Here is an 18,567-nt window from a genome sequence, read left to right on the forward strand (position 1 = left end):
AGTCACAGCTCTCAGCTTCCCAGTCAATATCTTCATTCCTCAGTTCTCCCCACTGCCTTACCACATCTCTGCATGCTCCATATGCATGTATCTGCCAGGAAATCTCACCTGGTGAAGCACATCTGGCAAATGTGAATAATTCGGAAATCTAGATGAGGGCACTTGGGTGTTCATTATATTATTTTCTCTACTTTTCCGAATATTGAAAATTTTCATAATGAAAAAAGAAAGAAAGAGGAAAAACTCACAAAATTCTAAGAACAACAAAACAGCAAATGACCCCGGGAAGAAGAAAGGACCAGGTTCTAGTTACCACTGTTTCCCTCTTCCTGGAGAGCCCCAGCCCTGCACTGGGAAAGGCTGTGCCTCACCTGTGGGAATAGAAACATAGAAATGCCTGGTGTTTTTCTTAGTAAAACTGGCTGCTTTTTCAAGCTCTTTCATACTTGTTCTTCTTTTACTTGCACAACAAGCCTTTGGGGGTAAAAAAGGCAAGTGGGTTTCCCCTATTTGACGGAAATGATATTATTGGAAACCAAGAGGTTTCATGATACTAGCTAATAATACCAGCTCATAGTTACTGCTTTCTTACTAGACCGCGGGCACTGTTCTAGCTACTTATGTGCACTGAATAATTTTAACCTTACAATAATTTTAAGAAGTATGTGCATAATTGCCTGAGATCACAAAGCTAGTAAGTGGTGGATTGCAGTATGAACTCAGGCAGTCTACTCATGAGTCTAAACTCACAAGCACCTATGTCCTCATGTGATAACATTACAGATGTCTTTCTAGCATCCCAAGAGTGGAAATCTGGCAGCCTTCAGGGTGCATTCAGACTATAAAAGCATTTATTTGGCTTACACAGTATTTTATAATTTTTGAATTTCAAGATGTATTTAAAGAGATTTTATCTGAAAATCCAGATTTCTGGCTTCCCTTGTAAAATCAGACGTTCTGGCAACGTGAGGCCAGCATCCCACAAGATAACAAGTGATTGGAGCTGAGACTGTGAAAGAAAAATTTTCACGAAACTTGTTAAAGACTTTGAGGAAGACTTTATTCAAGAAAGTATACTGCAATGGGGTTTTGCAGTGCTGGAGAGATGGGCTTAACTCAGAATACATCGAGGAAAAGTGGGAATTGATAGCCAAGGAGCAGGGTGGATGTCAGTGGATGACTAAGAAACACCAAGGCTGGGGGATTCTGGCTAAACCGCCATGGCAGGATTCTTACTGAAGGCAGACAAGGGTGACAGGACATAAAGGGAGGGGGCTGAGGAATTTGATAAGCTATTGAGAGTGATCAAATACCAAGGGTGAAGAATTTTCACTCAAGTGACTTAGCAGGATTCTTGCTAAAATTGGACTAAGCAAGCCAAGGACAGAGCCCAAAGTCGGGGTTTAGTCAGAAAGAGGACTCAGAGGAGCCTGACTCAAGTTTGATCAAGGAAGAGTCTGTCAGTAACTGCTGCCCCTTTACATAGGGTATGTTCTCTCTAATCCATCAGTCCCTACAACTCCCTATTATTGCACCTGGACTCTTTTTGCAACTCTTTTTACCCATCTAGCATGAGCATTTGAGTTTGTAACCCCTGTACTATTTAAAAAAAGACAAACCCTAATGAAGCAGAATGTAATTTCTGTCCTGGTACCATCAACACACTGCCTAAGTCATTTATTCATTCATTTGTCTTTCCATGTAATAACCATCCATTCATGTATCCATCCATCCACCTTTTCATTCTTCTTGTCTCATGCACCCTAGCTTAGCAATTGTTAAACTGAACAGTCATACCTGAATTTCTTGGCCAATATCTACTTTTCTCCAAATCGGATAAGAAGGGCAAGATCAAAGGGTAAGGAAAACAGTTATGGTAGGTGTTATGAACTGAGCTATGTCCCTTCAAAATTCATATGTGAAGTGCTAACCTCCAATGAGACTGTGTTTGGAGATAGAGCCTTTAAAAGAAGGTAATCAGTGGCCAGGCATAGTGGCTCACACCTGTAATCCCAGCACTTTGGGAAGCCCAGTGGGGCATATTACCTGGTGTCAGGAGTTCAAGACCAGCCTGACTAACATGGCGAAGTCCCATCTCTATTAAAAATACAAAAATTAGCCAGGTGTGGTGTTGTGTGCCTGTAGTCCCAGCTACTTAGGAGGCTGAGGCAGGAGAACTGCTTGAACCAGGGAAGTGGAGATTGCAGTGAGTCAAGATTGTGCCACTGCACCCCAGACTGGGCAACAGAGCGAGACTCCGTCTCAGAAAAGGAAAGAAAGAAAAGATAATGAATTGTACATCATGGTCAGCAACAGAAAATAAAATAAAAGGATGTAATTAAGGTTAAACAAGGTCATAAATATGAAGTCCTAGCCTCATGGTGATCTCAAACCAATAAACATAGAATGGACACACAGAAAATAAAAACCAAGAAGATGAGGTTCCATACAATGGAACTAGTGTCTTTATAAGAAGTGGACAAGATGCTAGGAGCTCACACACACAGAACAAGCCATATATGGACGCAGAGAGATGATGTCCATCTGCAAGCCAAGGAAAGAGGCCTTCAGAGAAACCAAACCTGCTGGAACCTTGATCTTGAACTTCCAGCCTCTAGAACAGGGAGAAAATAAATTTCTGATATTTAAGCCATGCAGTCTGTGGTATTCTCTTATGCAGCCTGAGCAGGTGCATATGGCAAGGAACTACTGTCCAGGTGCCCTCTGCCTTTTCAATCCCTCTCACCCTCTCCACTTTCCCTGAACAAGCAGTCACCTAACATCCAAGGCCATATGAATAGCTACAAAGAGAAGGTGTTGATAATCCCAGTTAAAAAGGTCTATGGTTTCTCCAGGGGTGTGACTGCACCACCATCAAGATGGGCTTTGAGGGTGGGAAAGGGCTGGGGAGATGCCACTGAAGAATTCTACCAGCGAGATGAACTCAGGCCATTTCACTAAACCCTGTGTGCTTGAAATGGAGAGTTGTTGCTTAATGTGTACAGACTTTGGAGTTGGGGTATGGGCATGAAAAATATTAGCAAAACCCAAGGTAGCTCAAGGAACACTGAGAGGTATAGGTTCAGCCAGCTAGTTGGTTGGGTTTAGCAAGCAGGTTTTGTCTGGAGATCCTGAATCCAGCTTAAACAGTGATGATCAGAATAATCACTGCAAAATTTGCTTCATTTTAAGCCTTCCTCCGGCTTTCCAACAGGTGTTCTAGTTAAAGAGGCTCATGGAATTGACACAAAGGTAGGTGGTTGTTGATTAACTCCAGAGGGGCACAGAAAACTGGGAGAAAGCCAAACTGGCTCTGCTTTATCTCTGCATCCACTTTCAAGCTGTTAGATTGGTAATGACTTTGGGGTTTGGACAATGGTGGTGGCATGACAGGCTGGACAAACCCCCTGTGGGTTCCTGGTCAGCCAATGGCAATACACTTCAACCTCCCATTCTAAATAGAATGGGCAGGGATCTGGAGGTGCTCTGGAGGAACCCCATAGTAGCAGCTCTGGAAACACTGTCAGAATTACCTTCTTTGCTATCATAGGCTCCTAGGAAAATGCTGCAATTTTAGTCACTAGATAAAAATGTCAGTCACAAGACAAAGTTTGATGATTTAATCACCATTGACATACTCGGAGGTCAGGAAAGGGCAAGGAAACACAGACATTTAGACTAGCCTCACTCCTAGACTCATGTCCACTAAAAATAATGTGGGCAGACTGAAATTTGAATGCAGATGGTTTGGGTTTGGCTTTTAGCCATCTGATGGGTTACAAAGGTAATGGTATTTCATGAATAAATGGTAAAACATACTATCACAATTCAGGTTTTCCCCTAAGCCTCTGGTTGATGCATGAATTTCATATAAAGCACAATTTCTCGACTCAGTTGAAATAGGGAAAAACCACACATGACTAGTCTTCCAAAAACCATCATGAAGATTTGTGAATAACTTCCAATAAAGAGCTTTGAGCACTGAGAACACAATTGGCAAAAACTTTATCCAAACCGAATCCTTCCCTTGTGTTCTAAAATCTTAGTTTGAAAGTTATTTGGGAATTGTTAATCAAGAATCTGGGCTTTATGAGACCTGAGGGTGGGGGCTAAAGAAAGGTAAGGATCAGGGATCGGGGCGAGGGATCTTTGCAGGGGCCAGAGAAGACCTTGGGGGTTGATGAAGAAGGAATATCTTCCCACTTGCTTGGTTGGGGTTCCTCAATGGATGTTCCTCTGACTTCTGCTGATACCTGTTTTTTGGGAAAAGGAAGTAACTCCAAAAACTGGGGGAAGGAGAAAAGGTAGCTGGGTCCCATGGTGGGAACACAATTTTCCTTAGCTAAGAGAGGATTTTATTTCCATTCCTTTTTTCATTACATACCTTCTCCAATCTTCTTTATATTCTTAAATAAATCTCAACAGCGCTTCCTTCCCACTCACGAGTCCTATACCTCTGTGATATGGGCACTTCAACAGGGTGAGAAGTAAAATTTTGGAGTCAGGGGCTGGAGGTGAGCAATGATAGGAGATGTCTACTCTGTGACAGTATAAGGGGACCACGTCTACAGTTATGAGCAAGAAGCAAGAGAGAATGGGTATGCTTGCGGCAGTCCAGTTGGAGGGTATACAGCCTGCCCTGGAGTTCATCACTGTCTTGCCCTCCCACAGCCCCTCTATGAGAAAATGCCGGCCCACACTTCCTGCTGTTTGGGCAGCCATGGTTTCAGGGATTGGTTAGCTAGTGACCAATGATGTTGTCTGAGACAAAACACTAAGATAAGCCCTAGATAATGAGATTCTCTCTTCAGAATTGTAACCAAGGAAAAAAGCCAATGGGAACTGAAGTTGAAAGGCTAACGGGTAGGGAGAAACACGAGGATAAACCATGTGCAAACTGAAGTTTTGAGTAAACAGAACTATACAGCATGCAGGACAAATCTGGGGCGAGAGGGAGAACAGCCCTGGGCAGACACACAGAGAAAAGCAGAGACCCCAGGCTCATGAATTTCCAGGGCTGCCTCCCCTCTGGAAGGCTTTCCAATTCCACCTATGTCCTTACCAGTATGTGTCCCCTTTTACCGGAGACAACTGATACTCTTCTTCCCAGTGAAAACAGCCCAACTGTAATAGAAGTTTGTATATGTTCCATGTAGGTAGGTTGAAAACCGAATTATTATCTGAAGACATCAGCAGAAGCAAGAGGATCTCCCCATCTGGAGTTAACTGGAGTAGGCTGGCTCTCAGCAAACACGGCCTACCACCGTAGCTTACTTGGAAGCAGCTTGTGTACTTGAGATTAGGTTTTAGGCAGGAAATAGTGTGACCTAATTTCTCCCTTGTTCTACATCATGTCAGGTTATGCCAAGTCTATGTTTGACATCTGAAGAAAGGAAGTCTTGGAATCTACAAAATATTAGTTTGGTCTGAGAAAGTTAAATCCCTGTTAAGTCACCAAAATCCAGGTCCACAAACCTCTCTGAGAAAAGCTTTAAACCCGTGATTTTTTCACTGGTTGAAAGGAGCAAAGAGGTGTGGTGGTCATGTTGGTTCACCAACAAGACCTGATGAATCATTTGTTCTCTCCCATTTCAAGGCTCAGGAGGGCTAAACCGGAAGGAAAACCAAAAGCAGCTCTTGTCAATATGAGACCTCCCTCGTCTCTCATGTCCACAGCCTTGGAAACGTCCCCAGGCAAGGCTGCCATCAGCACTTGACCAAAAACACATGCAGGCAGCCCATTCAGATCAGGAATTCATTATTGAAAGAATAATAAGGGAAAGTTTTTCTCTCTCTCTCTTGCAAGGAGAGCTGCTTTCTGGAAAAGTCACAGGGCTTTGAAGGAACGTGCATCATGTCTGGTAACAAGGGGCAGAATGGAAATGAAAGGGCACATTTCCAAAAGCCTCTTCACACAGGGCGTGATGGTCTGGGGTCACTCAAAACTAGTTGTTCTATCTTAAATGTGTTATTGAAATCTGGCCATGACTCCCTTTAACCCACTCTACCTTCCCAGAGTTATTTGTGTCTGAAAGCTCTAGAGCAGGCGTCCCCAAACTATGGCCTGCCGGCCGCATGCGGCCCCCTGAGGCCATTTACCCGGCCCCCGCCGCACTTCAGGAAGGGCCACCTCTCTCATTGGTGGTCAGTGAGAGGAACACAGTATGTGGCGACCCTTCAACAGTCTGAGGGACAGTGAACTGGCCCCCTGTGTAAAAAGTTTGGGGACGCCTGCTCTAGAGGAAAAGTACCCAGAGTTAATTAAAGTTAACTGGTCTTTCCTGGCTACCTCTCTATTTCAAAAGGTCACCTGTGGACTAAAATGGGCTGCAAAACTGTTCGGTTTTCCTTACACTACCCCATAAATCTTTGATGTATGCCACGTAATCTGAGGGAAAAGTATATAAGCGTGAATATGGGAGAAGGAAACATTTGCAAGCCCAGTGGGTATAGCTGTGCATGACAAACATTGCAGGTGTTTATCAGTATCCAGTTCCCCTTCCCTTCTGAGTACAGAGTAGGTGGTACCTTCTTGCCTCCTGGAAGTTAGGAGTAGCTGCATGGCTGCATGGCCATGAGAGTAGAAGTAATGTATATCATTTTTGGAGGGAAGAACTTAATTACCAGTACTCAAGTTCTCTCTCCTCCTAGCCACCTCTCCCTTCCCCTACTGTGGATTGTGGCAGTGCATGCTACCACTGAAGTGCAATACTGAGTCCTATACGGAGGGGGGCTTATCTGGAGAGGCTCAGACATACATGGATTTTGCAAGTCACTGAGATTTGGGGGGACTGTTTGATAGGCAACAAAACCAAGTGTGTCCTGACTTACGTCTAGTGATTTATTGGTTTTCTCTCCTCCCAGATCGATTTGGAGTTTTGGAAAATTTGTGTTCCATCTGAACCCTGCCCTCACTGAAATTCAGAAGTAGGCAGTGTGTTTTCTCTCACACTTCGGATGTTTGGCTGAGAAGTGTGATGAGTGCCTTCCCTCCATTTGTGCAAAAGAAGCCTCTTTGAATTCTGGAGTGGAATAAAGAAAGCCCTTTCACAGCCACAGGAGCAAAGTGATGGTGATGATATTGAAACCAAAACTTGGAAAAAATGACCCTTCCAAATGGTTCCAAGACCACAGTTTCGAGGCCAGAATCAGATCTTTTGCACTTCTCCTTGCCTTCGCTTACTTCTCTCCCATTACCTAATCCTTGTCCTCCCTTTCCAGAATTCTCCTTTGGCAGTCCTGGTTTTGCTGGACAAACTTTCACAGCCCTGTCTCTGAGCAGTAATTTTGCTTTGTTCACAACACACAACCTAAAAGACATTATGCACAGAGTTCAAGGCTCTCTGGATTAATCCAAAACGTTCCCCCTGTGGGCTGACAGGGACCACACATTTCTGAGTCTTCACCAGGACTGCAATACCTTCATAGGCTAGCTGGAAGGCTAACATAATTAGGGAGACAAAGTTGAACTCTGACACAGTGAGCTGCAGTCAGCTGTGACTGCACTGCTGCACTCCCGACTGGGAGACGCACGCGCGCGCACACACACACACACACACACACCCCTAAAAAGTCTCTGAACTACATCACTAATTACTTTCAATAAAAGTAATTAATGATACAAGATGCCTCACTAGCATCTCGTGGGTGGTACCAGCTTGGCAGATTTTCAGCTCACAGGGAAGAATGCTACCTGTGTCCTTCTTTCTCATGAACACTTCCTGGGTCAAGTTTCCTGTGCATGCCTTCTAATCGTTAGTAATGATGCCAAGAGAAGGCGGTGATGGAGCCTCTACTATATTCTGAGCATCACTGCCCAGAGTCCAAGATCAAACCACTAGCATTGTTCCTGGTGCTTCTTTTATTTAGAAACTACTCACCGAGTTCTTCACTGCTGTGAGTGTAGTATTGTGCTGAGTACTTGAGTGAATTGAGGCTGAGAGTTGTGATCAGAAATCTTACATGGGCAAGGGATGAGAGACAAAAGAGAGTGGAACTGCCTGAGTTCACATCCACATTTCATCCTTCCCGGTGACAGATGAACCTCTCTTGTTTCAGTGCCTCATCTGTAAAGAAGGAATAATACAAAGTTCTACCTTGTAAGATGACTAGAGGCATTAGAGAAGTCTGTGTATGTAAAGTGTGTGTCAGACACGCAGGAAGTGCTCCGTATCAGAGGCAGTGCTTAGGGCCTGTCCCTGCAGCATGGTGCGTGGCGAAGGCCTGGACGGCCTTGGGTAGGAGAGTACGGCACTGGTTGCTCAATCACTGCATACAGGGCACTCTCTTACTGTTTCTTGGGGTCAAAAACATAGTGTCAAGGAGGAGCCACTTAATTTTTGACATTTGGGATTGGGATATGTCTTCCTCTTACTTTTTTCAGATGCATTTGAATGATCCTTTTTAAGTGTGAACAATTTGGCTTTTTTTTCTTGGCAGACAGTGAAAGCAAAGAGAGAACAAATTAAGAGTTGCAGAGAACAGACATCTTTCCCAATGTAAATGAGAAAAAGGAATATATTTTCCTCATCTATCTCAAGGTTCATGGCTGAGATCTCTATAACAAAATACCGATTAACAAGAGAAAAACATATACATTTACCTTTTTCTTCTTTGAAATGGAAAGTACCTACTAAGTGATTCAGAACCAAAATCAAAACCATGACTTCACCATGGACTAAGAAGGGTTCTCAAAAGAGAGTGCAAAAAGAAGCAGCCCTCCCAAATCCAGAACCACCCCCAAAGACAGTCAGAGATACAAATAAACCTCCCAAGAGCTGGCGATAGTTGGTACGATAGCCACAAACAGGGTGCAACCCACATTTCTCTCCAGCCATATTCTTGAGTGCCCCTCCCCTGAAGTTGGTTGGGGAACTCAAGACAGCGTGTATGTCCCAACAGGGAGAAAATCAAACCAAGTTATCAGGAAAGAAATTGAGACAAACAAACAGAGAGACAGCAGTTCCTGAGAGGGAAGGGATCAATAACAAATGGGTAACTTAAAGCCAGATTTAGCCAGAGAGTCACAATACAGGGGGTGTGTGTGTGTGTGTGTGTGTGTGTGTGTGTGTGTGTGTGTGTGTTTCCTGCTAATCTGAATTTGGGAAGGAAGGTTCAAGGAGAAATTTTTACCTTCTCTCTCGACCAAGCACTACAGAGATGGGGGAGAGCTGATCTTGATAAGAATTCTTATTTTTCCAGCTCTCTTGTTGTTGCCCCCAGATTGCATCTGCAAGATCCAGAATGAGTGGGGTGTCTCAGCCACCCCATATTGGGCACCAGAAGCTGTAGGGGAGAAAAATAGTATCTTTTCCTTACCTATGGCAAGGTTCATGGCCAAGACCCCTATAACAAAAGACAGATTTACAAGAGAAGGCCAAGCTCACACCTGTAATCCCAGCACTTTGGGAGGCTGAGGCAGGCGGATCCCCAACAGACAGGAGTTCAAGCCCAGCCTGGTCAGCATGGCGAAACTCTGTCTCTACTAAAAAAAAAATAGAAAAATTAGCCAGGTGTGGTGGTGCATGCCTGTAATCTTGGCTACATGGGAAGCTGTGGCAGGAGAATCACTTGAACCTCTGATGCAGAGGTTGCAGTGAGCCGAGATCACGCCACTGTACTCCAGCTTAGGCGACAGAGTAAGACTCCATCTCAAAAAACAACAACAACAAAAACATTTACAAGAAAAGCATAAACTTTATTTAATGTAAATTTTATGTGACATGAGAACCATGTGAAATGAAGAACTGGCTGGGCATGGTGGGTCATGCCTGTAATCCCAGCACTTTGGGAGGCTGAGCCTGGAGGATCACTTGAGCCCAGGAGTTCAAGACTTGCCTGTGCAGCACAGTGAGACAGTCTCTACAAAAAATAAAAAATTAGCTGAGTGTGGCAGTTCTAGTCTGTGGTCTCAGCTACTTGGGAGGCTGAGGTGGGAGGATCACTTAAGCCTGGGAAGTTGAGGCTGCAGTGAGCTGTGATTGTACTGCTGCGCTCCAGACTGGGAGACAGAGTGAGACCCTGGCCAAAAAAAAAAAAGGAGAAGAAGGAGAAGTAGAAGAGGAGGAGGAAGAGGATAAGGAGAAGGAAGAAAGACCCCTGCAAACCAGGGAAATCTGTATTTTTATGCTTAAGTTTGATGAAGAGTAGATAGTCATGCAGAAGTATGGTTGGAAGACTAATGAGTATGATCTGGGGGAATAAACTGGCGGAAATTTAGCGAGGCCTGTTTGTTCAGATTATTCTCTGTCCCCGTGTCTTCAGAGATAAGGATATTCCTTTCCTCTGGATAGAGAGTGAACACTTTAGGAATGAACATTTTACAACCTGTTTCAGGAGAGGAGAGGAGAGAGGAAGGTGACAGTGGCCTTCCTGCCTCTGCTGTTTTTTCAGGTGCCAAGGTGCCAGATTTTGGAGTAGCGTATCCTGAACCCCACCACCAACTTCTCAAATAGTCCCTTGATGTTTGAAATTAGCCAATTCATGTCATAAGAATCCACAGGAAATGTATATTTTCTGATTAAACTGATTGCGAATTACCTTGGTTTTCACCAACGTTCTATTGCATATCCCAAGTTCTCAAAATGTACCTCACTCAGAGAGAGACACGTGGTCACAGCCTGGGATATCTGTCTGCTCTGCCTCTTCCGGGTCTACCCAAATCCTTCTTGCCTTCTGATGCTCAGCACACCAACACCTTCCCTGATTCACTCCAGCTGAGTAAGATGCGCTTCCTTTCGCCCTTGCTGCCCGGGGCTTGGATGTGCTTCTGCTTTATATTATAGTCAATCGTTTGTGAGTCTTTTCCCATTCCTTGGAGTACATTTTTGGAGGGCAGGCACACATTGAGCTTTGTTTTCAAGCTTTACCTGAGCACTCGGTATGCGCTCAACAAACACTGAATTGTTAAAGGACTCAGTCGTTCAACCATTCTTCATCAGTCTGCACCTACTTGGTATACTGCACTCTGTTGGGCTCTCACAGGACACGTGAAACAGGACGAGACTTGATTCTAGCCCTCAATGCACTAAAAATCTCTGATGGAGGAGCAGGTACAAAGTGATTCTACACAGCACAGCCTGAGGTCACTAACAACCTGGGTAAGGCGGGTGGCAAGGCCAAAGACTGGAAAGATTTAATGCCTGGCTTTGAAGGGGCTGAAGCCCCCAGACCTTGCCCTGAACCCAGCCTGATGCTTCAATCAGAGCCTCATGGCAGTAAGAGCGAGTAGGCTGGGTGTTCTACTGGAAACGACTAAATTATCCTACGGGTCACCAACTGATTTATTTGCTAATTGACTGGCGCAGCTTTGGGCTTTAAATCTAAAGAAATCATTTCATCCTTTATTAAATACTGCATGAGTCTCACTCTTTGTTCAGCAGGGCTATACACAATATACCAAGGAAACTTGAATTTACACTACAATAGTTATGCCACTAATGACCTACAAATGCCACTAATACCATACATGCTCCACTTCTCAGCTGGATCTGAACCTGTCAGTGAATTCTGAGCCCATCGACCTCCCTCTGACACAGAGCCGACCCCCAGGCCCATACCCGCCCCCAGCCTCCCCCATCATTCCACAATTTCATTTCTGAATCGGTTACTATTTGGAGACTCCAATTCCTTTACACCTACTCTTTTTATTTGGTAGACAATACTTTATTCGGAAATGTTCCCTCCTGTAATTACAAATCTTGTTAGTCATCCTCCTCCTCTCCCCAGGGGGATTGTGGGCTTTAATTAATTAATGTGGTTAAACCCCTTTGAGGTGCCTGGTTGAAAGGTGCTATATAAGTGCAAATTATTATTATTATGGCTGTTGACATCCCATGGCGGCAAAGCTCTCAGCCCTACACATCTAGAGACCTGAACAAAGGCTTCTTCATCTTCACCTTCCCTGCTAGGTCTGAAATCGCAAGCTCAATGGTTTAGGGGCAAATCTGTTACCATCTCAACAGCAATCAACTAATTAATCCCCATTATGTCAGCTTCCGTTTCCTTCTTCCAAGCAGTACGGTCCTGTTTTATTTCACAAATCATGCCCCCATCAACTCTAGACAAAGGTCGCAGTATCCCTATGGCCTCTGCTGGCCTCAAAGAAAAAAAAAAGGAGAGAAAGTAAGTTTGAAAAAAGAAATTGTTATGAAATGCACTAACTTCCCACCAGCAGCCTAAATGGAACTTTCTTCCAACACTGGTCCTCTTCCACACCTACTGCCCACAGCGCCATTGGCCTCGAAAACCAGAGATCCAAAAACACAGCGAAAGTGCAGGTTAGGGTCCCGCAGCCCTGGCTTGACTAAGGAAAGCTGTAGACAAAAGGTGTTGCTGCGCTGGGTGAGAGGTCATCCACAGAAGCAAGCACCCCTCTTCAGCTTTGTCTGTGACCCCCAAGTTTCCCCTGAGAGAGCCAGCTGCCATCTGTAGCTGGGAAGCCCTCACAAAGGCAGGGGACCATGATTTAGATGTTTTGTGCTACACCTAGCACACCACAGCCCTTAACAAATGCCCAATACTTCCACTATGATGGCAGCCATTGAAAGTAGTCCTGTGCGGGAGACTTGGCCTCTCATAGGGACACTGCTGACCAAAACACTCCTTACAAGGTTGTGCCTCAGAGCCTTTGTTAGTGGATGTGGGCAAGCCTCAGGGGGTCATGTCTTCATCTGCCTTCATTTATCCTCCCTATTGAAGGGCTCCTTCAGGACATCGGTCAGTCTCTGTGGGAAATGATTTGGAGAGCGACAAAGGAACTTGGGCTCTTTGGGGGGCCTTCAGAATTCAGTAAACATCTGGACATGGAAGGCCAGGTTCTCAAGCAGTCTAGCGGGGGAGATGTCAAAAGAGAGAAAGAGCTGTGTCTGCAATGCAAGCCCTTAGTTCTGTGGCGACATTTGTTGTAGAAAGACACAGACACCCCAGTAGGTAAATCGGAAGATTTTTCAAAAGCTCCTCTATTTGTTGGGTTTTGTGAGTTCAGTGCACTGTTTGTCAGTTCTCAGGGTATGTGTGAGGAAACAGAAGTTTCGCATGGCTGGCCAGCAGCATGTGATGGATGTTCTGACTCTGTGTGCACTACGAATAACCCAAGGTTGTATAAGCCTGTCCTGGTAGGTTGCTGTTAAGTGTGTCTACTATCCTTGAAGTTTGTAAAGCCCTCACGAGTCAAGATGACTTACTGGATTCTCGTCCACGAGCACATTTTAATTGACAAAAAAAATTAAGCAGTAAGTGGTGAAGTGATTTACACTTCATCGGTGAAATCCAGGATCTGAACTCTTGACTCTCAACGTTCCCTTTATTGTTGACTCAATCCATTTAGAACACATTAGTCAGCATGATTCAACATTCACCACTAATCAGCATTAGTGATGGAACTAATCAGCATTCCCCAGTGTCCCCGAGTCCATCCTCAAATAGCAAAAGAAATTGGCTTCTGTCAAGAGACAATGGAATGCGGTTTTTGTCAGTATTCACATGCTGACGTCCAGTCCAAGTCCCACATACTCTCAGGAACCTTCCTTCCTCAGTCATCCTAGTTGAAATGAGCCTACCCTCTTTATCCTTCCATATTCCACTGTTTGAACCTTGGCAATAGGTACCACAGTTTGCTTTTGATTAAACTTATTTAACTGCATCTCTCCTAACTAGATTCAGGGCTAGTAAAAGGAAGGAACTTTTTTTTTTTTCAGCCTTATATCCCTTGGCCCCTGAACACTATGCTTTGTAAACAATAGATGCTCAACAAATATTTGCTGAACCGAACTCACTGAAATGCAGCTTAAATCATATTCCAGAAAGAACATGAAGTTCTTTGGGAGACTTTCAAAGAAAATCAACAACCTGAATTGACTGAACATATTTTGGTGCTGTTACCTGGCCATTTTTGCAAATGCAAATTGTTAACTTGGCAAAGATAGCCCAGTGGCTTCCAGGTTCTAAAAGAAGAATGTAAATCCAGCCTAACTATAGTCCAGGCCGTGGAACAAAGTTTTTCTCTATAATGTTATTCCAACAAATGTTTTGTTCCATATATATATATGCACATATTTTTTTTTTAAGTAGAGACATGAAAAAACATTTTCCAAAAAAAAGTGTTTGGTCTATGACTTTGGACTCAAGTTCACGTCCTGCCTTGTGCCATAAGCACTAGTAGCTCTCTCATTGACGTTTCTTTCTTGCATACTGCCTACTAGCAAAACATACTGAAGATCCTGCCTGAAGGAGATTCTGTTTTGGGTGAGCAGAACAAGATTTTTGGGTGCTCATCCTTGGTGAAGTGATAATCTTTCTCTTCTATTTTAGAGTCTGGAACCAAAGAGGGTCCTGATGGCACTTTTTAATACATAAGATATTTATGCTGCATTTTAAAAGTATAACTCTATTATGCAACAAGCCCAGCCCTTAGGTCTCTGTACTATTGCATCTTATCTCTGCAACTGGGCTCCTCTGAAAGGGCTGTGTCACCAAATATTCATCATCTTTTCTTTTCTCATGATAACAGAACTCCCAAAACTTAGCTGGGTATAAGGCCACCCAGATTAAGGACTACATTTTTAGGCTTTTTTGTCATATATTTACAGACTTGCCAACATTGTATAAGCAGAAATAATGTATATAACTTGTGGTTAATGTCCTTAAGGGAAGGGGGATGCTTTCCCTCCCACCACCATTCTCTATCTCACGCACATCCTGCTACGTGCAGAGATGGAGAGCCTGATGCTGAACCATTCTGGAACATGGCAATAGCAACCTCCCAGGTGTGATGGAACAAAAAGCCAATGGCCTGGCCTCTTGGAAAGACCCGTAGAGCTGAGCTGCTATACCAGCTCTGGACTGCATTCCTCCTTGGTGCTACATGAGGAAGCAGTACATCTCTATCATGTATACCACTGTTAGTTTAAGTTGTAGTTACACCTGGCCAAACTTATAATCAACCTGCAGTCAAGGAGTTCCTTGAAGGATTGTTGTATCAGTGTGACCCATCCATTTTGGCTTAGGATTTCCAGATTCAATGTCTCAACAGAGGCTCATGAAGCCTGAGAGGTAAGTTGCCGTAGGGGCTGCCATGATGGAAGGTGAGAGGACCAAAACACATTTCTGATTTTCTAAACTCTTAGGAGCCCAGGCTGAGGGCTTAGAAGGGGTTACAAACTGAATTTTGAGGTAGTGAACATCACTTCGCCTTTCTGGAACTCAGTTTCCTCAAGTGAGAATCAGGGTGATGGATGAGACTAAAAGTTCACTTTCTGGGAAGTATTATGTAGTTAGCTTTAGGGAAATGAAGACATTTTTTTCAGAGAGAGAGATGGAGTTTTGCTCTGTCACTCAGACTGCAGTGCATTCCTAAGAACGCATGAGAAGACTGCCTGTGGCAAGATGACAACAAACTTATGATTATGTGAGGCTGCAGAGAAACGGGTCCACTATCTCCAGAACAAGTATAAATTGGTAAAAGTCTTTGGAGAGCAATTTGGGAAGATATAGTAAAAATGAAAATATGCAGAGACTCTGACCAGCCATTCATTTTTTTATACATACCTAGAGAAACCCTCATACCTAAATATCAAGAAACACACGTAATAAAATTGTACAAACAATCAAAATTTCCGTAAGTAGGGGAGTGGGTAGCATGTGGCATATTCATACACTGAATGGATGTGGATACCTAAAGTGAAACAACATGACCTGTGTATCATGTGACCTGTGTACCACGTGACCTGTGTATCACATGGCTACATTACAAAAACAATGTTAAGCAACAAAAGCAAGTTGTGAAATTGTGTACAATAAGCCATTTACACAAATTTCAGAATGCACTCAAAATCAATCATCATCCTATGTGTGGATTCACATGTATGTAGAAAAGTTTTTAAGAATGGAGAGGAAAGATATAGACCAATCTCTGAGAGTTTTCACTTTTGTGGAGGAATGTGGTAAGGAGGGAATGGACCAGGGATAGGTGTAAAGGAGTTCTAAAGTTTGCCAATTTTGTTCCTGTAATTTTAAAAAATGGAACAAAATTTTACTAATTGTTTATTTGGGATGTTAGATTCACATGTTTTCTTTTATGATTTTCTGTAATGTTTTGTATTTAGAATGTCTTTCATATATTATAAAATATTTCCAAATTTTGTAAAATCCCTCTTCAAGGCTAGTGGCCAGAGGAAAAAAAGGAAACAAAGCAGAGCGCCTATGTGAGAAGATGTCACAGAAGGAGGCGATGTACAGTGAATGTGGACAGAGGAGAACAGCACTGGGCAGATGGGAGTCCTTCCTCTCCTTCCTCATCTTCCCGGGAGGTCCCACACTAAGAGGCAGGCAGAAGCAGCAAAGGGCAGTGCCTTGGCCTAGACAAACTTTCCGAGGCTGCAGTGGCACCTGGCAGGCTGGAGACAATGTGACAGACCTGCTCTGCCTTCTTCTCCATGACCTCTGGGAGACGAGTTCACTCTCTTTGCTCCATTGAGTTCCAGGGCTCTTTGCCCTGCCACAAGAATGCCAGGCCGTGCCAGGTGTGGAGGTGGTATTTACCAGAGACACCTCTGTACCTGGATGGAAATAAACTGAGAATCTTCTGGGTCACTTGGAGTCCAGCAGCATAAAACATTTTGATAGGTTACTGATTTAAACTGAAATCTGGTGAACTCAGAAGGTGGTATTTGGGGGAAATTTTTTTTCAATAAATCATCCAGTTGGCTCAGTGACTAAGAAAATGGGGTGGAAGAACTTAATGCAAGTTTATGACAAGGGAACAAACAGAAGAGATTAATGCCTTTCCCGATACGCTTCAAAAGGTGATCAAACCATTCTTGATTGCAAAAGCAAAGCAATAAAGATGAGGCACAACACTTTCCAGCTCCAAAAAAGATCGCTGTTGCTTTTTCTGTTTTCTTGTGCCACCCTATGCCAAGTGGTTGGAGATAGGGGAAACTAATTTCATCTCTAGCACCTTCTCTGGACCTGTCTCAGGGTGCCCTGGACTCCCCAGCTCTCACTCCACGTTTTATGCTGCTCACTCAAACCTACACTAACAGATGACAGCACCAGGATCCAAATTCAACCTGTCATACCTGACCTTGATTTTGCAAATATGATATAAAAAACACACTTCTGTCTTCTTGAGGAACTAAGCCACTATCTTCTGTCCTCAAAACAACCTGGCTTTTCTTTTTCAAATCCTCCCCAGATTCCTGAGGAAGGGAGTAAAGGGGAGGCTGTGCTGGATCAACCCTTCATCCCCCCGACCTCCGCTTGCTTACGTTCTACTTCACCAAGTCTGCAGGTGTTTGTGCCTATGAGACCGTGAAAACTAGGAGGGCTCCCAGACCAGGACCTGAGTTTTCCTCTAGGCCTCCTGCAGCACCAGCAATACAGCCCGGCTGCTTTCAACGACAGAATCTTTATTCCTGGCCTTCAGTCCCAGCTGTGTTCTGGGTGACACATTTGCAGCTTGCTAAGGGAACAGAGGACAGGACCAGAAAAGCCGTGGGTCAAGCTGGAGTTCACTGGAAACTCTCCCTTTCCTTTCTGCTGCCAGCTGCTTCTGCGGGTACACCCCATTAAAGCTGATTCCCAGAATCAACTCCTACTTTTCCCTCTCCACTGGGCCCCAGTGCACCTGAGCATCACTCTAAGAGGCTAGCTAATCCTCTGAGCTTTTTCACTTGGCAGGCACCGAGACTTGCATGGTGAACTCTGGGAGACCAAAGAAAAAAATAGACTCATGAGATCCCCTCCCACCCCCACGTTTCCCACTTCATTGCACAAAGAGGCTCAACTCTCTCACTGCCTGGGATCTAGCCCCCTCTCAGAGTCCAAACCCTCAGGAAACTGGTGGCTGTGAGCTCCCTCTCCTTTGAGGTCTAAGTATTTCCAGCATCCAGGGCCCAGCATCCAGAGGCCAGGATCAGGATCCCAGACAAATGCTGGACAGACAAAGAAGATGCAAACAGGACGGTATTACCATGTTAATGGCCCAAGTTGAGGCCTCCTGAAGATGCTGGGAGAAGGGGGTTCTTTCATTTACTTTTTCCTTTCTTTCTTTCTTTTTCTTCTTCTTCTTTTTTTTGCAAAAGGAGAATAGTTCTGCTTTCTATTTTACTACAACAATAGCATGGACCGGCTCCTTCAAGTGTTTAAAAAGCAGCCTGAGAAATCTCTAACCAGCCCCTCAGTCTCTCCAGCCTGCCGCTTTATTGTCCTTCCCATCCCAGGGAACAAAGCGGAGGGAAGGGTAGAAGGCCCCCAGTTGTTGACTGTTCTCAGCGTCCTAATCCTTGAGAAACGGTGAGAGAAATGGCCTGCGGAGCTGGTAAATCGAATTCTGCCCTCACCTTTTATTCCCTCCCTCTGCCTGTGCACTCCGGAGTTCTTCAGGTATTATAAAGTCTCCTGGCTAGCAGGCCAGTAGGCATCTGGGGGCTCGCTAAGGGATAAAAGGCCCTGAGGGATCATCCCCTACCCCCACGGGTAGCCTGTGTGGTTGGCTTGTTCCCACCATCCAGGCGGCTCTATTGAAGACCGAATGTCAGCCACAGTGGCTGGCAGCCTCCTTCTAGT

At 44.4% G+C, this 18,567-nt stretch overlaps 1 protein-coding gene across 6 annotated transcripts in view; it reads right to left on the bottom strand.

Moving 5' to 3' along the window:
* RAD51B (RAD51 paralog B) overlaps positions 1-18,567 on the bottom strand; it is a 747,205-nt gene that overhangs the window by 88,603 nt on the left and 640,035 nt on the right. For 5 of the 6 annotated variants that reach the window (XR_012516148.1, XR_012516149.1, XR_012516151.1 and 2 more), the window contains one exon: positions 7,881-8,066. The exons of the other annotated variant lie outside the window; for it this stretch is intronic. The gene's annotated coding sequence lies outside the window, so the exon portion shown is untranslated. The remainder of the gene's footprint in view (positions 1-7,880; positions 8,067-18,567) is intronic. 6 annotated transcript variants of the gene reach the window in all.

The sequence above is a fragment of the Saimiri boliviensis genome, chromosome 2, assembly GCF_048565385.1.
Source record: "Saimiri boliviensis isolate mSaiBol1 chromosome 2, mSaiBol1.pri, whole genome shotgun sequence".
In the NCBI taxonomy this organism is placed as follows: domain Eukaryota; kingdom Metazoa; phylum Chordata; class Mammalia; order Primates; family Cebidae; genus Saimiri; species Saimiri boliviensis.